Here is a 22,990-nt window from a genome sequence, read left to right as displayed (position 1 = left end):
TGAACCGCAACACGGCAAACGTCCCTGTCCATCACCAACTCCCGGGGTCCAACCAACCCCATGTCCATTGAGTCGGTGATGCCATCCAGCCATCTCGTCCTCTGTCGTCCCCTTCTGCTCATGCCCTCAATCTTTCCCAGCATCAGGGTCTTTTCCAATGAGTCAGCTGTTCGCATCACGTGGCTAAAGTACTGGAGTTTCAGCTTCAACATCAGTCCTTCCAATGAATACCCAGGACTGATCTTTAGAATGGACTGATTGGATCTCTTTGCAGCCCAAGGGACTCTCAAGAGTCTCCCCCAACACCACATTTTGTAAGTATATCCACAATGTCTCTGTCTGTCCCTTCCACAGGAGCAGATTTGTTTGTGTCTTGGCTTGTGTTTCCCCATTCTTGGTGCCTTATTTTTGGACAGGGTTAAAGATAGTTGGAACATGAAGATCATATGACTAGCCTTCAGCAACTTTGTGTCCTAAACAAAGTGTTCATGTTTCAGAAGCTTGTGAAAATGGAATTTCTCATCCATTTATGAATCATTAGAATATTATATGTTTCTGTTGATTTTCACAGAGAATATCTAAAATAGCAAGACATTAGTTTCGTTACATTTTGGAGCCAAAATAAATTATCACTGGGTAAATGCTGGGTGCAGAGTTCTCAACAGATGCAGATATCAATTTCAAACATAATGCTTTAATTGACTGAAGTTCTACTGTTTTTTTTTTTTTTTGGTATGCATTTTTCTGTTTAGTGATAATTACCTGAAGACCTCCTATGGTTTATAGAAAGATGTAATGAACAGCATTTTGACTATGACTAATAGTACTATAGCTAGAATTGGACATGGAACAACAGACTGGTTCCAAATAGGAAAAGGAGTGCGTCTGGGCTGCATATTGTCACCTTGCTTATTTAACTTATATGCAGAGTGCATCATGAGGAACGCTGGGCTGGAGGAAGCACAAGCTGGAATCAAGATTGCCAGGAGAAATATCAATAACCTCAGATATGCAGATGACACCACCCTTATGGCAGAAAGTGAAGAAGAACTAAAGAGCCTCTTAATGAAAGTGAAAGAGGAGAGTGAAAAAGTTGGCTTAAAGCTCAACATTAAGATCATGGCATCTGGTCCCATCACTTCATGGGAAATAGATGGGGAAACAGTGGAAACAGTGTCAGACTTTATTTTTGGGCTCCAAAATCACTGTGGATGTTGATTGCAGCCATGAAATTAAAAGACGCTTCCTCCGTGGAAGGAAAATTATGACCAACCTAGATAGCATATTAAAAAGCAGAGACATTACTTTGATAACAAAGGTCCGTCTAGTCAAGGCTGTGGTTTTTCCAGTGGTCATGTATGGATGTGAGAGTTGGACCATAAAGAAAGCTGAGCGCCAAGGCATTGATGCTTTTGAACTGCGGTGTTGGAGAAGACTCTTGAGAGTCCCTTGGACTACAAGGAGATCCAACCAGTCCATCCTAAAGGTATCAGTCCTGGGTGTTCATTGGAAGGACTGATGCTAAGGCTGAAACTCCAATACTTTGCCACCTCATCCGAAGAGTTGACTCACTGGAAAAGACTCTGATGCTGGAGGAATTGGGGGCAGGAGGCGAAGGGGATGACAGAGAATGAGATGGCTGGATGGCATCACCGATTTGATGGACGTGAGTTTGAGTGAACTCTGGGAGTTGGTGATGGACAGGGAGGCCTGCTGTGATTCATGGGGTCGCAAAGAGTCGGACATGACTGAGCGACTGAACTGAACTGACAGCATATGGGAGCTTTGCCGACAGGGAATTCAGTCTGTGTCCCCTGTGTTGGCAGGTGGATTCTGAACCATTGGACCCGTAGATAAGTCCCTCTGCTCAATTTTTTCTTTCTTAGTTTTAATTCTTGTTGTTGGTGGCTTCCTTGGATGAGACCTGAGTGAGCATAGCTTCATTCCTTCCCGGGCTATTAGCAGTTGCCCTCCGGTCTTCCCCAGTGGCAATATTGGACACCTTCCAACCAGGGGGGCTCATCGTTCAGTGTCATATCTGTCTGCCTTTTTATACAGTTCGTGGTTTTCTTACAGCAAGAATACTGACGTGGTTTGCCACTCATTCCTCCAGTGGATCACGTTCTGTCAGAACTCTTCACTATGACAAATATGTCTAGGGTGACCCTGTACCAAATGGCTCCTAGCTTTCCTGAGTTATGCCAGCCCCTTCACCACACAAGGCAGTGATCCATGAAGTGGGTATACCTTAGTCATCAACCACTATTGTTCCATTTTCTCTCAACAACTCCAATCAAAGGACACAAACACCTTGACCTTGGAGAACCGTGTGTGGTTGTAATATGTATTCAAAGTGCATGTGGCTTAGAGTGAGCCCCGGCAGGGTACATGACCAATGCCCTATTCTGTCTTTCCACAGCATTTCAGGTGCATCCAGCCTTCCACATTCTCAGGAGCCTACCAGAGTTCTCCAGAGTATTCTATGGCTGCTTCATTGTTTGCATCTCCCTTAAACATGTTTCCTGGTCTCTTGTCTGGTCGAGTGACTTGGCCGATGGGATACCCTAGATGCGCCTTTTTTCCCCATCAGTTGGCACCAATAAGTGACTATTATTTTGAAAAATATCTGATGAGGAACTTTTATGCAGAGCTTTAGTTATCTCAGCACCTGCATCAGCAGCAAGACCTCTAATTCTGGGGTCTGAGTTGCAGAGTAGCCCCCCCACCCCGCCCCCAGTCGGACACCACAGACCCTGTGCTTTGTAAACACCATCAGGGCTCTTTCTTTAGTAAACACTGTTCACTTTTGTTGTGTGTGTGCGCACTCAGTTGTTAAATTGTGTCTGATCTTGCGACTCCATGGACTGTAGCCTGCCAGGCCCCTCTGTCCATGGGATTCTCCAAGCAAGAACACTGGAGTGGGTAGCCATTTCCTTCTCCAATGCGTGAAAGTGAAAAGTGAAAGTGAAGTTGCTCATTCATGTCCGACTCTTAGCGACCCCACGGACTGCAGCCTACCAGGCTCCTCCATCCATGGGATTTTCCAGGCACGTTTCCTGGTGTGGGGTACCATTTCCTACTCCAAGGATCTTCCCAAGCCAGGGATAAACCCACCTCTCCTGTGTCTCCTACATTGGCAGGCAGATTCTAGAACGCTGAGTCACCTGGGAAGCCCTTAGTTTCATATATGTGAAGGTAAAAGTAAACCTTTTTCATTCGTCTTCTTATAAGTCACTGAGTATAGTTCTCTGTTCTTTCCAGTTGGTCTTCCTTGTTTATTTTACATATTTTAGTGTGTATCTGCTCATCTCAGACTCCTAATTTACCCATTTCCTGCTTCTCCTTTGGTAATCATTAATATTATTTGTGTTTGACAGTCGGTTTTTGTTTTATTAATGGTTCATTTGAATCATTTTTTAGATTCCACATGAAAGTTATATCATATGATATTTGCCTTTCTCTTTATGACTTGCCTTACTTAATAACAGCTTTTCTAAATCCGTCTATGTTGCTGCAAATGGATTATTTCATTTTTTTTCGTGGCTGAGTAATATTCCTTTGTGTATGTATCCAATTCTTAAAACACTAAACCCCACCAACCCCAAAGTGTTAACCTATTGAGAAAAAAAAAAAACTGTGCTATATATGTTATATTTCTACTTATCCAAGTGCTGTTCGCTCTTGTTATGTAGGACAGTTCTCTGTGAAAGAGAATCAGTAAGGGGATAAATGATGATTGACATGCCTGTATTTCAAAGGATTGCTTAAAAACAGCTTTTATCAAAGATGTCTCTACCAATAGGAAATTTGAATTGATTGTCCAAGTGATACATTTTCATTTCAGATACCTGTTGTCTTCTGGGGCTTTACCTTTTTTGATGACATTATCTATATTTTCAATTGGAATCCCCCTTTGTTAGTTCAGCTCCTGATATTTCTGAAGTTCTTCTTCAGCGAAACTGTAATTTGCCTGCATTTCATAGCAAACAGGGCGGAAGACATGTACGTTAGAATCCTTTGTAAGTTATAGAGTGTCACCTGGCTCATGCTTGTAGTGATCGGTAAGTCTCACCAACACCACTGCCTTCCACCGTCACCTAAACCCTGCTCTCCAGTTAGTTTTTGACAGACGTGCACGAGTGTGCACACAGGTCTTCAGATGTGTCCGTGGCGGTAGAGTCCACACAGTTAACATATTTTCACATTCCAGTTCAGAGGACAGCTAATCATTCAGCCGAGACCTTAGGCATCCCCCTGTGAGATGCAGTCTTTCATGGCACATCGCAGAAGGTCATGGCGGGTCTGAGACTCAGAATTCTTCCCAACTCTATCTCTTCCTGTCCACTTTGTCGACATTCTAGAAATCCATCCCTGGTGTTTTCATGAACCCTTATGAAATGAATGGGTGTGGGAACGATGTGGAAGTTTCAAAACCACACAAATCCTTGAGACGGAACAGGACTCTCTGTTCCTTGCCTCACCCACCCTGTTTTTGGCCTGCTTTTTGCCTGTGATATATTTTAGTCAAAGAATAACTTGAATCATAGAAAGGAGAATGTGGGAAAGCAAACAAAAACAGTTAAAAGAAGGGGGCGATCCTAAGACGGCGAAGGAATATGAAGGGGAGACCACTTTCTCCCCAACAAATTCATCGAAAGATCATTTAAACGCTGAGCAAATTCTACAAAACAACTTCCGAATGCTGGCAGAGGACACCAGGCACCCAGAAAAGCAGCCCATTGTCTTCAAAAGGAGATGTTTTATCTTCAGTGTCATATGAATGAAGAAATCTTGAAGATACTGTAAGAATAAGACTGAAAACCAGAGGCAGGAGGCATAAATCCAAAGCCTGAGAACTCCAGAGAACTCCTGACTCCAGGGAACAGTGATAGACAAGAGCTCATCCAAAAGTCTCCATACCTACACTGAAACCAAGACCCATCCAAGAGCCAACGAGCTGCAGAGCAAGACATACCATACTAATTCTCCAGCAATGCAGGAACATAGCCCTGAGCATTAATATACAGGCTGCCCAAAGTCACACCAAACCCAGTTCAGTTCAGTTCAGTTCAGTTCAGTCGCTCAGTCGTGTTCGACTCTTTGCAACACCATGAACCGCAACATGCCAGGCCTCCCTGTCCATGACCAACTCCCAGAGTCCACCCAAACCCATATCCATTGAGTTGGTGATGCCATTGAGCCATCTCATCCTCTGTCGTCCCCTTCTCCTCCTGCTCTAAATCACTACTGGACACTTCATTGCACTCCAGAGAGAAGAGATCAAGCTCCACCCACCAGAACACCAAAGCAAGCTTCCCTAACCAGGAACCCTTGATAAGCCACTCATCCAACCCCATCCAAAGGGAGGAACCTCCACAATAAAGAGGAACCACAAACTTCCAGGATACAGAAGAAGGCCAGCCCAAACACAGCAATCTAAACAAGATGAAAAGGCAGAGAAATATTCAGCAGTTTGTAAAGGAACATAGTAAATGCCTACCAAACCAAACAAAAGAGGAAGAGATAGGGAGTCTACCTGAAAAAGAATTCAGAATAATGATAGTAAAAATGATCCAAAATCCTGAAAACAAAATGGATTTACAGATAAATAGCCTGGAGACAAGGATTGAGAAGATGCAAGAAATGTTTAACAAAGACCTAGAAGAAATAAAAAGAGAGTCAGTCAATAGTGAATAATGCAATAACTGAGATCAAAAACACTCTGGAGGGAACCAACAGTAGAATAACTGAGGCAGAAGATAGGATAAGTGAGGTGGAAGATAAAATGATGGAAATAAGTGAAGTATAGAGGAAAAAAGAAATAATTAAAAGAAGTGAAGAAAACCTCAGAGACCTCTGGGACAATGTCAAAAGCCCCAACATTCGAATTATAGGAGTCCCAGAAGAAGAAGACAAAAAGAAAGGCCATGACAAAATACTCGAGGAGATAATAGTTGAAAAGTTCCCTAAAATGGGGAAGGAAATAGCCACCCAAGTCCAAGAAACCCAGAGAATCCCAACCAGGAGAAACACAAGGCAAAACACTGCAAGACACATATTAATCAAGTTATCAAAGAGAAAACACAAAGAACAAATATTAAAGCAGCAAGGAAAAAACAACAAATAAGACAAAAAGAGATTCCTGTAAGGATAACAGCTGACCTTTCAATAGAAACTCTTCAGGCCAGAAGGGAATGTCAGGACACACTCTGATGGTCAACTCTGTCTCAATGACATTTCTAGTTGTGTGTTGTTAGAATCTTTAAGACAACTAGTTAAGTAGGAAAGCTCTCTCCATACACCCCTCTCCTGAATATCATTAAGACTTGCAGTCTTCTAAACTTAGCAGTCTGTGAACGATAGCAAAGTTGCTTGTTGCAACTATAGTATGTGTTGAACCTCAGTCATCTCATGCCATCTCACAAGAGCTGACTGTTACATTTTTCAGGAATTTTGTGGCCCAATTTGCAAGTACAGTCATGGTTACAATGGAATTCTAAATACTTAGATGAATCTTAGTAAAAATGAAGGTTACTACATAATCCAGAGTTATTTCCTAGCATAAGAGCCAACAAAAGAGGTACAAGTTAGTCTATTGCATAATGTTGGCTAATATACTCTTTAATGATTGCAGATTAGATCCTATGGCTGCATGTCCACAGTTAAAATTAAAATTAGTTGCATCAGACCAAGATTAGAGTGCTCCGTTGTATATTTGATCAATGAAATCCATGAATATTTGATCACTTAATGTAATGTTACAGTTTTGATATTAATATTTGAGTATCATTTCCTGTTATTTTCAACTACATAGATAGAAATCTATGTTAGAGACCCTTTCAACTTAAGTATTGATATTGTATTTGAGAAATATTTCTTTTCATTTCAAACTATAGAGATAGAAGTCTATGCCAAAGTCACTTTCAAATTATGGAAGAATTAGTTTGAAATTTTTGCTCTTGTTTTGAAGTGAAGTGAAAATCACTCCGTCGTGTCTGACGGTTTGCAACCCTTGGGCTGTCACCCATCAGACTCCTCTGTCCGTGGGATTCTCCAGGCAAGAATACTAGAGTGGGTAGCCATTTTCTTCTCCACAGTACTTCCCAGCCCAGGGATCAAACCTGGATCTTCTGCATTGCAGAGCTCTAACTTTAGCTGTTCTCATTTTGGGGCTTGAAATTAATTATGTTCTACTTACTACACTTGGTAATAAAGAACTTTTAATATTCAAAGAATTTCTTCAGTTTAAGCAAGTTTTATCGTGTAGGTGAAATAAAAGTTAGAAAAAAAATTTATACGAGTCATTAGAATCTTAAGTACGTTTACGCACTTCACCATGCCCAGGGAACATGTATAGTCACCGTCCTGAGGCTTTTTCTCAGAGACCATCAATGGCCATATTTCACCCTTGGACCTCATCCTGGTGTTGTGGGACAGAATTGATTCCTGAAAGATTAAATAGTCTTTCCAGGATTGCATTGGTAATGAGCAGTGGAAACAGTCCAACCATCCAGACATCTAGTTGTCTTTGATGGAACCGAGGCTATCCAACTGAACGCATTCCTTGGTTTTGGGAAGACAACCCATTGGAAAAACTGGAATACTCACACTGTATTATGTAAACATCTCCTTCTTATCTCGTTGCCACTTCTGTGAGCAACGGGCATGTCCCATCAATACTGAAAAACCATCAGAGAAGACATTCCTTCCTTGCCATCCATTTCCCAGCACTTGAGGATACCCTTCTGTGAATAGAGTTTGCACCCTCAACTTCATAGCCATGACTCACGACTTTCACTGCACGTTGAAGCCTGGACCTCATGTCTAAAGTCAACAGTCTCCTTTCTTTCCATTGAGGAGAACTGTGCTTACTTGACATGAAATGTAATGAAGAGGTATTCACAGTCGCTGATACCTTCTATCCGACGATAATAACCCCTCAGTGGGCCCCCATCCACCATCTTCTCCTTGTTATCTGCAGCTGCATAAATGGTGCGCCAGTCTCCGTGAATCTAAGAAGGAAGGTCTCCATAAGCATCAGTCAGTATCTTTTCTGGTTGCTCACAGGTACACAGCAGCACCTTTGCTTCTGCCTTTAGCAAGAAAGATAAGTAAGTTCAACCTTAGTAAGCAGAGGTCTACCTGCTACCTTGCTGAAAAACATGACATGAATTCATGATTCCTATTGGAGCAGAAAGCATAGCATTCGGAGATTTTGACATGAGTCAGCCATGGGTGTACATGATTCATTTCAATAAATGGCAAAAACCACTATAATATTGTAAAGTAATTAGCCTCCAATGAAAATAAAGAAATTTTAAAAATATGTCAGCAGGAAAAAAAATAGAATTTGGAGATTTTTTGAAATAGAACTGGTCATGACAGTTCATGACTCTTTGAGTGATAGCAATTTTTTTTTTTTAACCTATGGACAAGTAAGATGAAGAAAAAATTAATGAGTGGATAGAGAAAGGGTTGTATTTTGCTCATGTAGTGACATGGACCACAGTATGTATACAATCCAGTCATACATATAAATGAGCCTATTGCTTACATGTACACAAAACAACCACACACACACACGCACACAGACACACATACACTCAAACAAGCAAGATCTTCTAGGAGATCACCTCATTCTACATACCTTTCAGGGGGCTATCTCAGCTGGAGTTTCCTGGGCAGCACAAATCAGAACAAAGAGGAGAGTCATGGACACAACCTTCATCTTGGGACTCTCATGGTTCTCTTCTAGAGAAGCTGAATGTGTCTCAATTGTTGGAGAGGTTATGAATTGGTTGCACTTTTTATAGGATTTGTCTTTTGGCAGAGTACGTAATGATCAAACAGTGGTTAATCACACGACCCTGATTACATAGATGTCATCTTCTGATATCCTGGATGGCAGCTGAGCTTTTTTGGCATTCTTTGGTTCTTTCAAAGATATTGATTTTAAGAGAAGCTACAGTGGATGGTTTAAAACAGTTTAAAGCAGAAGCTACAGTGTTGATTTAAAACTCAACATTCAGAAAACTAAGATCATGGCATCCGGTCCCATCACTTCATGGCAAATTGAGGGGGAAACAATGGAAACAATGACAGACTTTGTTTTGTGGGGATGTGCTCTAAAATCACTGCAGATGGTGACTACAGCCATGAAATTAAAAAATGCTTTCTCCTTAGAAGAAAAACTGTGACCAACATAGACAGCATATTAAAAAGCAGAGACATTACTTTGCCCACAAAGTTCCATCTAGTCAGAGCTATGTTTTTTCCAGTAGTCATGTATGGATGTAAACGTTGGAGTATAAGGAAAGCTGAGCACCAAATAATTGATGCTTGTGAACTGTGGTGTTGGAGAAGACTCTTGAGAGTTCCATGGACTTCAAGGAGATGCAACCAGTCCATCCTAAAGGAAAGCAGTCCTGGGTGTTCACTGGAAGGACTGATGCTGAAGCTGAAACTCCAATCCTCTGGCCACCTGATACGAAGAGCTGACTCATTGGAAAAGACCTGATGCTGGGAAAGATTGAAGGCAGGAGGAGAAGGGGACGACAGAGGATGAGATGGTTGGATGGCATCACTGACTCAATGGACATGAGCTTGAGCAAGCTCCGGGAGTTGGCGATGGACAGGGAAGCCTGGCGTGCTGCAGTCTATGCGGTGGCAAAGAGTCGGACACAGTTGAGCAACTGAACAGAACAGAGCAGTGGATTTGGATACTGAGCCTTCAGAGCAAATAAGAAATCCCAGAACACTTGAGGTATTTCCAAGACAGTGATATCTGTATTCTTGTCTATCCTCAGACAAACAGTCCAAGACACCTATCCTCAACTCCTGTGCTATTTCTTTCACATGGTAGAGGTCTGCTAAGGCTTATTTTTTAAAACTACAGATGGCACTCTCTAGTTTAAGAAGACATATATGTGTTGTCTACCAGGAATCAGGTATCAGGGCCTTCCTCAGAACTTCCTGGGCAGCACAAACCAAGCCGAAAAGAAGAGTCAGGAATGCAAACTTCACCTTGTCACTCTGGTGTTCCTTCTTCTAGAGAAACTGAGGGGGTCCCACTTGTTGGAGAGGTTGTGAATTGGCTGCAGTTTTTCTATTGAAATTCGTTGCTGTAGAATATTTTTTGTTACAGGTATACCATACAGGTGTTCATAATTTTACTGCTATTTTTGAAGTAATAGATATGTAGGCTTTTTAAAATTCCCTGCATTGTACAATATATCTTTAAACCTTATTTATTTAATCCATAGTTGTTTGTACTTCTTATTCTACTCCTCCTGTCTTAACCCCCTACTTTTTGTCTAGTGGTCACCACTAGTTTGTTCTGTGTATCTATGAGTCTGCTCCTGTTTTCATATTCAAGAGTTTATTTTACTTTTATCTTGCCCATATAAGTGGCATACAACCCTTTTTCTATCCATTCTTTTATTTTTTCTTCATCTTATTTGTCTGTAGTTTGAAGAAATAAACTTACCTTGCTACCATCCAGAGAGTCATAAACTGTCATGGTCATTTGAGGTGATATCATACAGTATTTCTTTTGCCATCTGACTTGTTTCACTTAACATAATGTCTTTAAAGTCTATCCATGTTGCTCAAAGTTTCACATTTTTATGGTTACCAAGTATTCCACTGATTCATGTATGGATATACATAGATACGTGTGTGTTTGTGTATACATATATAGACAGATGTTCAAGCTGAATGTAGAAAAGGCTGAAGAACAAGAAATCAAGTTGCCAACATTCACTGGATCATCAAAAACCAGGAGAGATCCAGAAAAGCATCTAATTGTGCTTTAGTGACTACACTGAAAACTTTGACTACGTGGATCACAACACAATGTAGAAAACTCCCGAAGTGATGGGAATTCCAGACCACCTTACCTGCCTCCTGAGAAATCTGTATACAGGTTAAGAAGCAAGAGTTAGAACCGGATATGGAACAACAGACAGGTTCCAAGTTGGGAAAGAGTACATCAAGGCTGTATATTGCCATTCTGTTTATTTAACTTGTATGCAAAGTGCATCATGTGAAATGCTGGGCTGAATGAAGCTCAAGCTGGAGTCCAAATTGCCAGGAGAAATATCAATAACCTCAGATGTGCAGATGACACCACCGTTATGGCAGAAAGTGAAGAGGAACCAACGAGCCTCTTGATGAAAGTGCAAGAGGAGAGTGAAAAAGTTGGCCTAAAACTCAACATTCAGAAAACTAAGATCACAGCATCTGGTCCCATCACTTTATGTCAAATAGATGGGGAAACAGTGAGAGACTTTATTTTCTTGGGCTCCAAAATCACTGCGTATGGTGACTGCAGCCATGAAATTAAAAGACACTTTCTTCTTGGAAGAAAAGCAACGACAAACTTATACAGCATATTAAAAAGCAGAGATATTAATTTGCTAAAGCGGTGCATCCGGTCAGAGTTATGGTTCTTCCAGTGGTCATGTATGGATGTGAGCATTGGACTATAAAGAGAACTGGGCACCAAAGAATTGATGCTTTTGAACAGTGGTGTTGGAGAAGACTCTTGAGAGTCCCTTGAACTTCAAGGAGACCCAACCTGTCCATCTTAAAGGATATGAGTCCTGAATATTCACTGGAAGAACTGAGACCAAAGCTGAAACTCCAATCCTTTGGCCACCTGATGCAACGAACTGACTCACTGGAAAAGACCCTGATGCTGGGAAAGATTGAAGGCAGGTGTAGAGGACGACAGACAATGAGATGGTTGGATGGCATCACCCACTTAATGGACATGAGCTTGAGCAAGCTCCGAGAGTTGATGATAGACGGGGAAGCCTGGTGTGCTTCAGTCCATGGGGTCCCCACAGCGGATGAGATGGTTGCATGGCGTCACTGACTTGATGCACATGAGTTTGAACAAACCCCGGAAGATGGTGAAGGATCGGGTAGTCTTGCTAGCTGCAGTCCATGGGGTTACAAAGAGTAGGACACGACGGGGCGAATGAACTGAATTTCTGTATATATACAGAACATAGTACATAGTTTCTAAGGCTTCTTTGGTCTTCCCAGGTGCTGCTAGTGGTAAAGAATCCACCTGACAACGCAAGAGATAGGTGCAGATTCTATCATGTTGGGAAGATGACTTGGAGAAGGAAATAGTAACCAACTTCAGTATTCTTGCTGGAGAATCCCATGGACAGAGGAGCCTAGCGAGCTACAGTCCTTGGGGTCCCAAGGGTTGGACCGGACTTAGTGACTAAACCATCATCACCATGGTTTCTTTATATATTTTATTTAAATTTAATGAAAAATTTTCATCAGGAGTCAATTTTCATCTTCTGCCTCACTCAAGGATCCTTCCCAAACTCATCTCTCCAATTTAATTTTGCCTTTAGGGTATAACCTACTCTCACTGCAGCGTATGAGATTTCTGCCTTGCATGCAGCCCCTGACACTGAACTCCAGGTTCTTTGAACCATTCTCCTGACTGGTCTCACGTTAGGCAAGCTAGATTAAAGAACCTATGGTCAGTCACTCTCTAAATGACACTTGCTTGGGCAGTTTGCTTCCAGGCTGACACCAGCATATGATGATCACGGTAAAAATAAAAAAGTAAATGCGTGGTTCCTGATTGGAGCCACAAAATACTGAAACTGAACTAGGCCTGTGTTACTGAACTGAACTCTGTAGCTGAACTGAAAGGTGAGTTTTTAAAACTCTTGGTTGAGATGTAAGTGATATACCCCAAAAGCTCACATATTTCAGATTGTACAGTTCATAAACTTCGGATGACGAGAGTTGTAAAAACTTTCGCCCAGTTAGTATCTGAGTATATCTGTCAGCTTCAACACTATCCTTGGGCTCCCTGGTCATACCTACTCCTGCCTACCACCTCCCCCAGCCCTGACTTGGGAACCCACCCCTTAGTTTTCTGGCACAATAGATGACTAATTGGTATTCTTTAGAATTTTTCAAACATTGAATCTGTGTGTGTGTTTCTGGCATATTTCCCTCAGCATATTCGTTTGAGTAAATATCTATATTTTGTGTAGATCCGTTCCCATTGGCCCTGCGTAGTACCTTCAGAGTATGTTCCATGTTTATCCTTTGCAGTGTTCACGGACAAGTTTTTCTAAGGGACTAAGGTGCTCTTCTGCTGGGTAGTCACTTAGGGGTGGAGCTGCTGGATCTCAGTGCCTTCTGATTCTTGATTTTTGCCAACAGGAGACGAGGATTGCCGTTGTGATGGAATGAGGTTAGAGTTGTAATTTCCATTTCCTGAAAGAATAAAGAGGGGTGATTGCCATTTGTCAATTCTCTTTGTGAAGTGTCTCTGCAAGTCATTTGTTCCTTCCTGAGTGAATCAATGTTTTATTTTTTATGAAGTTTGTAGGTTTTTAAGATATTCTGGATATGAGTCCCTTTTCAGATAGAGATGTGGCGATATCTTTTCCCCATCGCTGGCTTCTCTTGTGCTTCCTTAAGGCTGTCCCCCAAAGATGTAAATATTTTGACTGAGGCTTGATTATTAACATTCTGTTCCCAGTGTGGGACCCTGCTTGGTGTATATCCTAATCAGTAACCATCTGAACTTTGGCCACAGAGTGTCCACCTGTGTTTTACCTCTAGAGTCTTCCTTGCTTTCTGTTTTGCATAGATGCCTACAAGTCTCTCTGTGTTACTTGTAAAACATGTAGCAAATAATGGATTGAAGTTTTTTTTTTTTTGTCCTATGAATTTCCAATTTCTTCCACAGTTTTCCCTATACAGTAATTATTTTACTGAATTTCCTTTGTAACTATGTCCAAAATATATTTGTCTGTATATTCCTGTCCCTTCCCCAAGAGCAGATTTGGTTGTGTTTTGGTTTGTGTTTCCCCCACTCCAGATTCCTTCTTTTGGGCAATGATAAAGACAGAGGGTGAAGGTCATATGACTAGCCTTCAGCAAGTTTGTGTCAAAAGCAAACTGTTCACCATTCACAAGCTTGTGAAAGTTGAATTTTCATCCATTTATGGATCATTAGAGTATTGTATATATCTCTTGATTTTCACAAAGGTGCCTGAAATAGCACGATATTAGTTTTGCTACATTTTGGAGCCAAAAGAAATAATCCTTGAGTAAATGCTGGCTGCAGAGTTCTCAACAGAAGCAGATACGCGGTTTCAAACATAAGGCTTTATTTAACATAAGTTCTACTTTGTTTATTTATTTATTTTTTTGTATGTGTTTTTCTGCTTACTTCTATTATCTGAAGAGCTCATGTGATTTAAAGAAAGATGTAATACACGGCCTGGTGACTTTGCCAAATAGGATTGCACAGATACCTGTCAGTCGATTAGTGTAGAACTTCAAGTGTATTTATCTATTGTGCACGTGCACGCACAATCACACACACATACACACACACGGGGTAACTATGATGTCAGGACACAGACGTGTTAGACACCTTGCGTCTTATGTAAATCACCAGTGACATTTTTTCTTTGAGTCTACCTTCCTGCTCCTTAACTCCCAGCAAATTTCTAAGAGGTCATACATCCACACTCGTTTAAACTCGATCCACTTCTTATAGATCCCTCTTCCCCAGGATTTGATATATTGTCAGCTGGATAGAGATCCTTGCAAATAATTTTTAGATAAAATTTGTTTAATGGTTCATATTTCCTGCCTGGTTCCTAATGTTGTTTTCATTATTCAAAGAGCACTGTTTCTCTGAGAATTTTTAAAAGTATTTTAGTGGGGTATCTCAGTGGTCACACTTCATATAACTTCTGCTAAGTCTTTTTTTTTTTTTTTTCTTTTTTAAATTTTACGACACACACTGGGTGTTACTTGCTGTGTTCTGTCTTTCGCTAGTTGTGGACTCAGGGCTTGTCTTTGTGATGGTTTTCTTGTTCAGGCTCTGGAGCAAGAGCAGAGTTTGCGTAGTGCATGGCCTTTGTTGTCATACAGCATGTGGGATCTTCCAGGATCAAGATTCAGTCTGTGTCCCCTGCATTTGCAGGTGGATCCTGAACCACTGGACCCCTAGGGAAGTTCCTCTGCTCAGTTTGTTCTTTCTTTGTTTTAATTCTTGTTTAAGGTCCCTTCCTTGGGTAAGACCTAAGTGAGCATAACTTCATTCTTTTGAGGGCTATTAGTAGCTGCCCTTAGCACTGCCCCAGTAGCAATATAGGACACCTTCCAACCTGGGGGGCTCATCATTCAGTGTCTTATCTGTTTGCCATTTTATACAGTTCGTGGGTTTCTCACAGGAAAAATACTGGAGTGGTTTGCCATTCTTTCCTCCTGTGGATCACATTCTGTCAGAACTCTACCTTATGTCTTGGGTGGCCCTACATGAAATAGCTCCTAGTTTCACTGAGTTATGCCAGCCCCTTCAGCACACAAGCAGTAATCCATGAACGGGGTATAGCTTAGTCTTCAACCACTATTGTTCCGTTTTCTGTCAACAACTGGACTCAATGGACACCGATATCTTGACCTTAGAGACTGTGGTTTATTCTCTCTTCTCCCAAAGACACTTGCATGATTCATACCATGTGTCCTAAACAAAGTTATCACTTCCTTCATTGTACACTTGATTTTCTACTTAGTTGAATTTACCTCTTTTGTGCATTAGTGAATACAGAACCTTTGTTCACTACACATATGGGCATTAATCAATTTATTGATTAGTTTAGGAATCCAGTAACGTCAGCAAGAGCAGAGGACCTTCATTGATGGAAAGCGATAGGTTCAGAGCCTTGATTACCTGGGAGAGAAGAAATGATGATTTCAAGGAAAAGGTCTCTTCATCTGGATGATTGGGACGCATTAGTGCTTCAATGAGGCTCATGGTCTTACTTCATTTTTTCTTTTAATAATGAAAAAAATATAAAATGTTGTTGAACTGATTAGGCTTAATATGATATTGGCCAGAGCATGAAAGAAAATGTAGAAGCAGTTGCTGATGGAAACAGTAGAGAAATTTTCCTACAAACCCATTTCACAGAATTTCCTCAGTGTGCGTGCCCCTGTGGGGTTGCACAGAATTTCCACCTGGTGAAACCAGCTGTGAGCCGTCCAGTCCCAGCTCTTCTGTTAGAGTTACTACGTTACATCCACATATGCTATGTGACCTGTGCCACTTACATCTTCTGTAATCTCATTTATCATCATGAAGGTGTTTTGGCTGCAAGGTCCTTCATTCATAGTGGGATTCCCCAACGATCATCATAACTCACAGCTCGGGGCTTCACACAGTCTCCTCTGTTGTCCTGAAAGCATCTCACTGTAGAGGCTAGACCAGTGTCAGGGTTTCGATATTGAAATCGAAGCCTAAGGAAGCCCGGGCTTTTGGCTCATGGAAAGGTGAAGCGTTTTGTTGCCCCATACTTTTTCTTTTTTTCTTTTTTATAGTTTATTTATTTTAATTGCAGGCTAATTATTTTACAATATTCTGTTGGTTTTGCCATACATTGACATGAATCCTCCCCGGGTGTACATGTGTTCCCCATCTTGAACCCCCTCCCACCTCCCTCCCCATCCCATCCCTCTGGTTCATCCCAGTGCACCAACCCCGAGCATCCTGTATCATGCATCAAACCTGGACTGGCGATTCATTTCACATATGATAATATACATGTTTCAAGGCCATTCTCCCAAATCATCCCACCCTCACCCTCTCCCACAGAGTCCCAAAGACTGTTCTATACATCTGGGTCTCTTTTGCTGTCTCGTATACAGGGTTATCATTTGCATCTTTCTAAATTCCATATATATGCGTTAGTATACTGTATTGGTGTTTTTCTTTCTGGCTTACTTCACTCTGTATAATAGGCTCCAGTTTCATCCACCTCATTAGAACAGATTCAAATGTATTCTTTTTAATGGCTGAGTAACACTTAATTGTGCATATGTACCAAAGCTTTCTTATCCATTCATCTGCAGAGGGACATCTACCTAGATGCTTCCATGTCCTGGCTATTATAAACAGTGCTGCGATGAACTTTTTCAATTAATTTGTTTTCTAATTGAGTTGATGAGCAATGTTTGTTCCTTTCAGGTATACAGCAAAGTGATTCATTTATACTTTTTTTGTTGTTTCGTCACTAATTCGGTTCCCACCCTTTTGTGACCATATGGAGTATAGCTTCCCAGACTCCTCTGTCCTATGGGTTTTCCAGAAAAGAATACTGGATGGGATTTCCGTTTCCTACTCCAAGGATCTTCCCGACCCAGGGATAGAACCCGCCTCTGCTGTGTCTCCTGTATTGGCAGGCAGATTCCTGACCCCTGAGGCACCTGGAAAGCCTTCAGTCATAGGCATATATGTAGGTAAATGTATACCATTTAGATTCATCTTCTGAAAGTTATTACAAGACATTGAGTATAGTTCTCTGTACTCTCCATTAGGTCTTTGTCATTTATTTTATATATTTTAGTGTGTATGTGCTCATCTCAAACCCCTAATTTGCCCTTTGCCTGCTTCCCCTTTGGTAACCATTAATTTTTTCTTTGCTGAGAGTCTGTTTCTGTTTTATTAATGGCTCATTTACATTGTATTTTAAATCCCACATGAGAGTGATAAAATGATATTTCACTTTCCTTTGTGACTTACTTTACTGGGATCGTGTCTAGGTCCATCCATGTTGCTGCAAATGCCATATTTCACTGTTTTTTCATGGGTGGGCAATACTCCACTGTGTATGTATGAACTCCTCCCCCTACCAAAGTGTTAACCTAGTGAGAAAAAGCTCAGTGATATATGTGGTGTGTTTCTAGTCACCCAACTGATGTTCTCTGTTCTTATGGAGGACAGTTGTCTGTGAAAGAGAATGAATAAGGGGACAGATGACCGTTGACACGCCTCTGTTTCCAAGGATTATTTGAAAACAGCTTTTTAAAAAGATATCTGTGCCAATGGGACTTTTGAATTGAACGTCCCAGTGATGTGTTTTCATTTCGGATACCTGGTGTCCTCTGGGGCTTCACATGTTTCGATGACATTATCTATATTTTCATTTGGAATCCCCCTTCCATTGTTCAGTTCCTGATACTTCTGAAGTTCTTCTTGAGTGAAACCGTTTCCTTTGGCTGGATTTCATTGCACACAGGTCAGAAGAGGTGTGCATTAGAATCCTTCATAGGTTATAGAGTGCCACCTGGCTCGTAGCTGTAGTGATCGGTAAGTCTCACCAACACCGCTGCCCTCCATCATCACCTAAACCCTGCCCTCCAGACAGTTTTCGACAGAGGTGCCTGAGTGTACACACAGGTCTTCAGATGGGCCCGTGGAGGTAGAGTCCACACAGTTAACATGTTCCAGTTCTCGCAGCTGCTGGGTGAACTACAGATCATTCCGCTGTGAGCTTAAGCATGCCCCAGTGAGATGCAGTCTTTCGTGGCACATTGAAGAAGGTCATGGAGAGTCTGAGACTCAGAACTCCTCCCAACTCTAACTCTTCCTGTCCAATTTGTCCGCATCCTAGAAGCCCATCTGGGGTTTTCATGAATACTCATGAAATACATGGGAGAGGTGAATGATTTAGATTTTTCAGAAGCACACTGACCCCAATGAGACAGTGCAGCACCCTGTGTTCCTTGCCCATGTTTTTTTGCATGCCTTTTGTCTGCAAAAGATTTTAGTCAAAGAATAAATTTAATCGTAGAAATGAGAACTTGGGAAAGCAAGGAAAACAGTCAACGGAGACCAAATGATCATGTATTTGTGAAGCAAAGACAAGAACCTCTATTTCTTTTCCAAGGGCAATAGATAGTATTCTGGGTCATCCTATGAGCTGTCTTATAGACACTGAAACCCCCACCTGGTGAACCAGTTAACTACAGGATGACCAGACTGCAGCCGTGACATAAGCAGCCACGATTCTGAGAACTGACATCAAGGAGATGGAACAAATTGACCCTGGAACTGATCATTGACGGTGCGTGAAACAATCACGAGGACATGAGTCAGAGCACCGAACACCAATTTCAAAGTGACTGTTGCAGTTGACTGTGCTGTTTCTGCAAAGAGCCCCCTCCCTCTGTCTGACTCCCTGAGTGTCATATGTGGGGTGGGGCATTCAGCCTTTGGACAGAATCCACCCTCCTCCCCGTTGTCGGCATCTGAACGAAGGCAGAGTTTCCTTTCTATGAAGCTGGCCTCTTGTTTGGCTTGTTAAGGGTGGGCAGCAGGAACTCACTTTTGGAACTCACTGATACTACTGAGGAAAAACTCACTTTCACTCTGTCATCCTCAAAGACCAGACACAACACCCACTCATCTCCGATGAGGGTATAACATCAGAAAGGATCAAGGGACATGCCAGGGAACCCAGGGGATTGTCCAGATGACAGAATGACTGACATACCAGACCACACTGCCTCTGCAGTCTCAATGTGACCCAGTGGTATTTGCAGAGCTTTGGGTTCAGGTTCAGGGAGTACTTTCATGACTGTGACAAAGAAGAAAGTGTTTGTGGTGGAGATGAATGCAGTCATGGCTGGGACCTGTGAGTTTGCTAAACTCAGATTCAAACTTTGGTTCTTTTTGGTGTCAGGACCTGGCAACTGCGTTAGGGGATACTTGGTGAGAAAGTCATGGAGCTTCCTGGAATATTTCATTTGAAATCTGGGACAAGTGTATCACATTTTAAAAAGAGCCATTTGATAGAATGCCCAGTGGGTACATTTCCTCATTTTTCTAGCAGACGGACTTTCTATATCCCTGACTCATGTCACATGAAGTCTGAATTCTACATGTGAATACACGTCTGTTGCAGTGTGTTGCATGTAAGGTTCTGTGCTTAGTCTCTCAGTCATGTCCAGCTGTTTGCGACCCCCATGGACTGTAGCCTACCAGGCTCCTCTGTCCATGGGTACTTTTGAGGCAAGAATAGTGGTGTGGGTTCCCATACCCTCCTCCAGTGGATCTTCCCAACCCAGGGATCAAACCCAGGTCTCCTGCACAGCAGGTGGGTTCTTTCCCATCTGAGCCACCAGTCAGGCCGTAATATAAGTGATGTGTGTACATCTGTACTTTCTGCAAAAATAATGACCATATAAACACATCAAGTTTATATTGGATAAGCTGCAATACCTACCAGCACCTTCAGTTATTTTTGTGATCTCTGTCCATCATTGTTTTCAAAATAAGTTACGAACATATTGTCTGGTACATGAATCAGTTGCTAAACATTTGTACCCACGTCTATAGCAGAAGGAAAAAAAAATCAAACCTCAGTATGATTAACTTCTTTTCATTTGAGCCTGATTTATTCTTCATGTGCTATCATCACCCTACCCTCAGATGGTGGACTCTTATTTCACTAGTGATACGCTTTAGAACCAGTTAAGACAGCTAGTGAACTCGAAAAGCTTTCTCCACACCTCCTTCTCCTGAAGAGAATTAAGACTTCCAGTCTTCTAGACTGAGCACTCTGTGAATGATAGCAAGGTTGCTTATTGCAACTGCAGTAGGTTTGAACCTCAACCATCTCACCCGAGCTCAAAAGAGCTGACTGTTAAATATTCAGGAGTTTTGAGACCCAGTTCGCCAGTACAGTCATGGTTAGAAAGGAACTTTAAAAATATGAATGAATCATATTTTAATTAAAGTTAGTACATCATGCAGAGTTATTTCTTAGTAGAAGAGCTAATAAAAGAGGTACAAATGAGTCTATTGCAAAACGTCAGACACATAAACTCTGAAATGATTGCAGATTAGTTTCTCTGTGTTTCCACAGTTGAAAATAAATGCATCAGACCAAGATCAGAGTGCTCTGTTGTACATTTTTTTCCATCATAATGAAACGTGGACATTTGATCATCGAATATTACGGTATTGATATTAATATTTGAGATTTATTTCCTGTTATTTTAATTACAGATAGAAATCTATGTTAATTCCCCTTTCAAATTATATATTAATATTCATATTTGAGAATTCTTTCTCCTTATTTTAAGCTATAGAGATAGAAGTCTATGCTAAAGTCCCTTTCAAATTTGACATTTTAGTTTGAAATTTTCACTCTTATTTTATCTGTTGTCATTTTTGGGCTTTAAGTTAATTATGTTCTACTTACCAACTTGCTAATGAAGAACTTTTAATATTTAAAGAATTTCTTTACTTAAAGCAAAATTCATCATGTAGGTCAAGTAAAAGCAAAAACTGTGAAAGGGTCGTTATTACCCTATATAGGTTATTGCACTTCTCCATGCCCGAGGGACATGGGGAGTCAATATTCTGGGGCTTTTTCTCAGAGACCATGAATGGCCACATTCTACCCTGGGACCTCATCCTGGTCTTTTGGGACAGAATTGATTGCTGAAAAATTAAATGTCTTTTCCAAGGTTGCATTCATCATGAGCACAGGAAATAGTTCACCAATCCACACATCTAGCTGTCTTGAGTAAAATGGAGACTATCAATCCGCACATGGTCCATGGTTTGGGGAAGACAACCCATCAGAGAAGCTGGAATACTCGCATTCTATGAGGTAAACGCCTCCTTCTTGTCTCTTTAGCTCTTCTGAGAAAAACTGGCATCTCCTGTCAGTCTTGAAACGCAATCAGACAAGACATTCCTTCCTTGCCATTCACTCCTCAGGGCTTGAGGATGCCCTTCCGTGAATAACGTTCACACACACAGCTTCGCAGCCGTGACTCACGCCTCAAACTGCACATTGGAGACCGGACCCCCTGTCAGAAGCCCACAGACTCCTTGTTCTCAGTTGAGGAGAACTGTGCTTACTTGACATAAAATGCAAGGGAGAGGTGTTCGCAGTCATCGTCACATTCAATCTGATGATAGTAACAGCTCAGTGGGCCCCCTTCTACAATCTCCTTGTTACCCGCAGTATGTAAATGGTGCAGCAGCCTCCTGTAACCTAAGAAGGAAGTTCTTCAGAAACGTCAGTCACTCTCTTTTCTGCTTACACAGTACCTTTGCTTCTGCATTTATCACAGAGGAGAAGTAAATCGAATCTTATTAAGCAAAGATGAGTTCTCCCCGCTACCTTGCTGAATAACGCGATGTGAAATCATCTTTCTTATTGGAAGGGAAAGCATCAAATTCAGAGATTTTAGCAGATAATTCAGAGCTATTTGAAACAAATAAACCGATGACAGTAAAGACTGTCCCAGTTCATAACTTTCTGAATTATAGTAATTTTTTTAACATGCAGACAAGATTAAAAAAAAAAAAAGGAAAGAGCAGATAGAGAGAGGGTTGTATTACGCTCATGAAGATACATGGACCAAGTTATGTATACAGTCTCTTCATGCATATAAACATATAAAAGAATATGTGTGTCACATGCACACACAACCTCACACACACACACACACGCAAACACCCACACACTCAAACAAGCAATACCTTCTAGCAGATCAGCTCATTCTGAGTATCTGTGAGGGGTCTATCTCAGCTGGAGTTTCCTGGGCAGCACGAACCAGGACGAGGACAAGACTCAGCAACAGAACCTTCAACTTCTGACTCTCATCATCCTTCTTCTAGAGAATCTGAAGGCGCCCCAGTTACTGGAGAGAATGTGCATTGGTTCCACTTTTTATAGGACCTGTCTCTTGGCAGAGTATATATTGATCTAACAGTGTTTAATCACAAGACATAGGTTACACAGACGCCGTCTTCTGACATCCTGGTTGGCAGCTGAGCATTTTGGCATCCTGTGCTTCTTATACAATTCCTGTGTTATTCCTTTCACATTGAAGAGGTCTTTTTAAGCTTATTTTCTAAAACTAATGATGGCACCTTCTGTTTAAGAAGATAAATATTTGGTGGCTCTACCAGGAATCAGTTGTCAGGGCATTCCTCAGAGGGGTCTATATTATTTTAATACTGAAATTGAAATATTGTTGATGTGCAATATTTTTTGTTACAGGTGTACCATATAGGAATTCATCATTTTATTTCTAGTTTTGAAGTTTTAAAAATATTGGCTTGTTTTATTCCCTATGTGATACCGTCTTTATTTTTCAAATAATCTTTGTCCATTAATTA

Source organism: Moschus berezovskii, chromosome X, assembly GCF_049115385.1.
Source record: "Moschus berezovskii isolate FMDL1 chromosome X, NW_MosBer_1.0, whole genome shotgun sequence".
Taxonomy (NCBI): Eukaryota; Metazoa; Chordata; class Mammalia; order Artiodactyla; family Moschidae; genus Moschus; species Moschus berezovskii.
Note: the sequence above shows the minus strand (reverse complement) of the source record.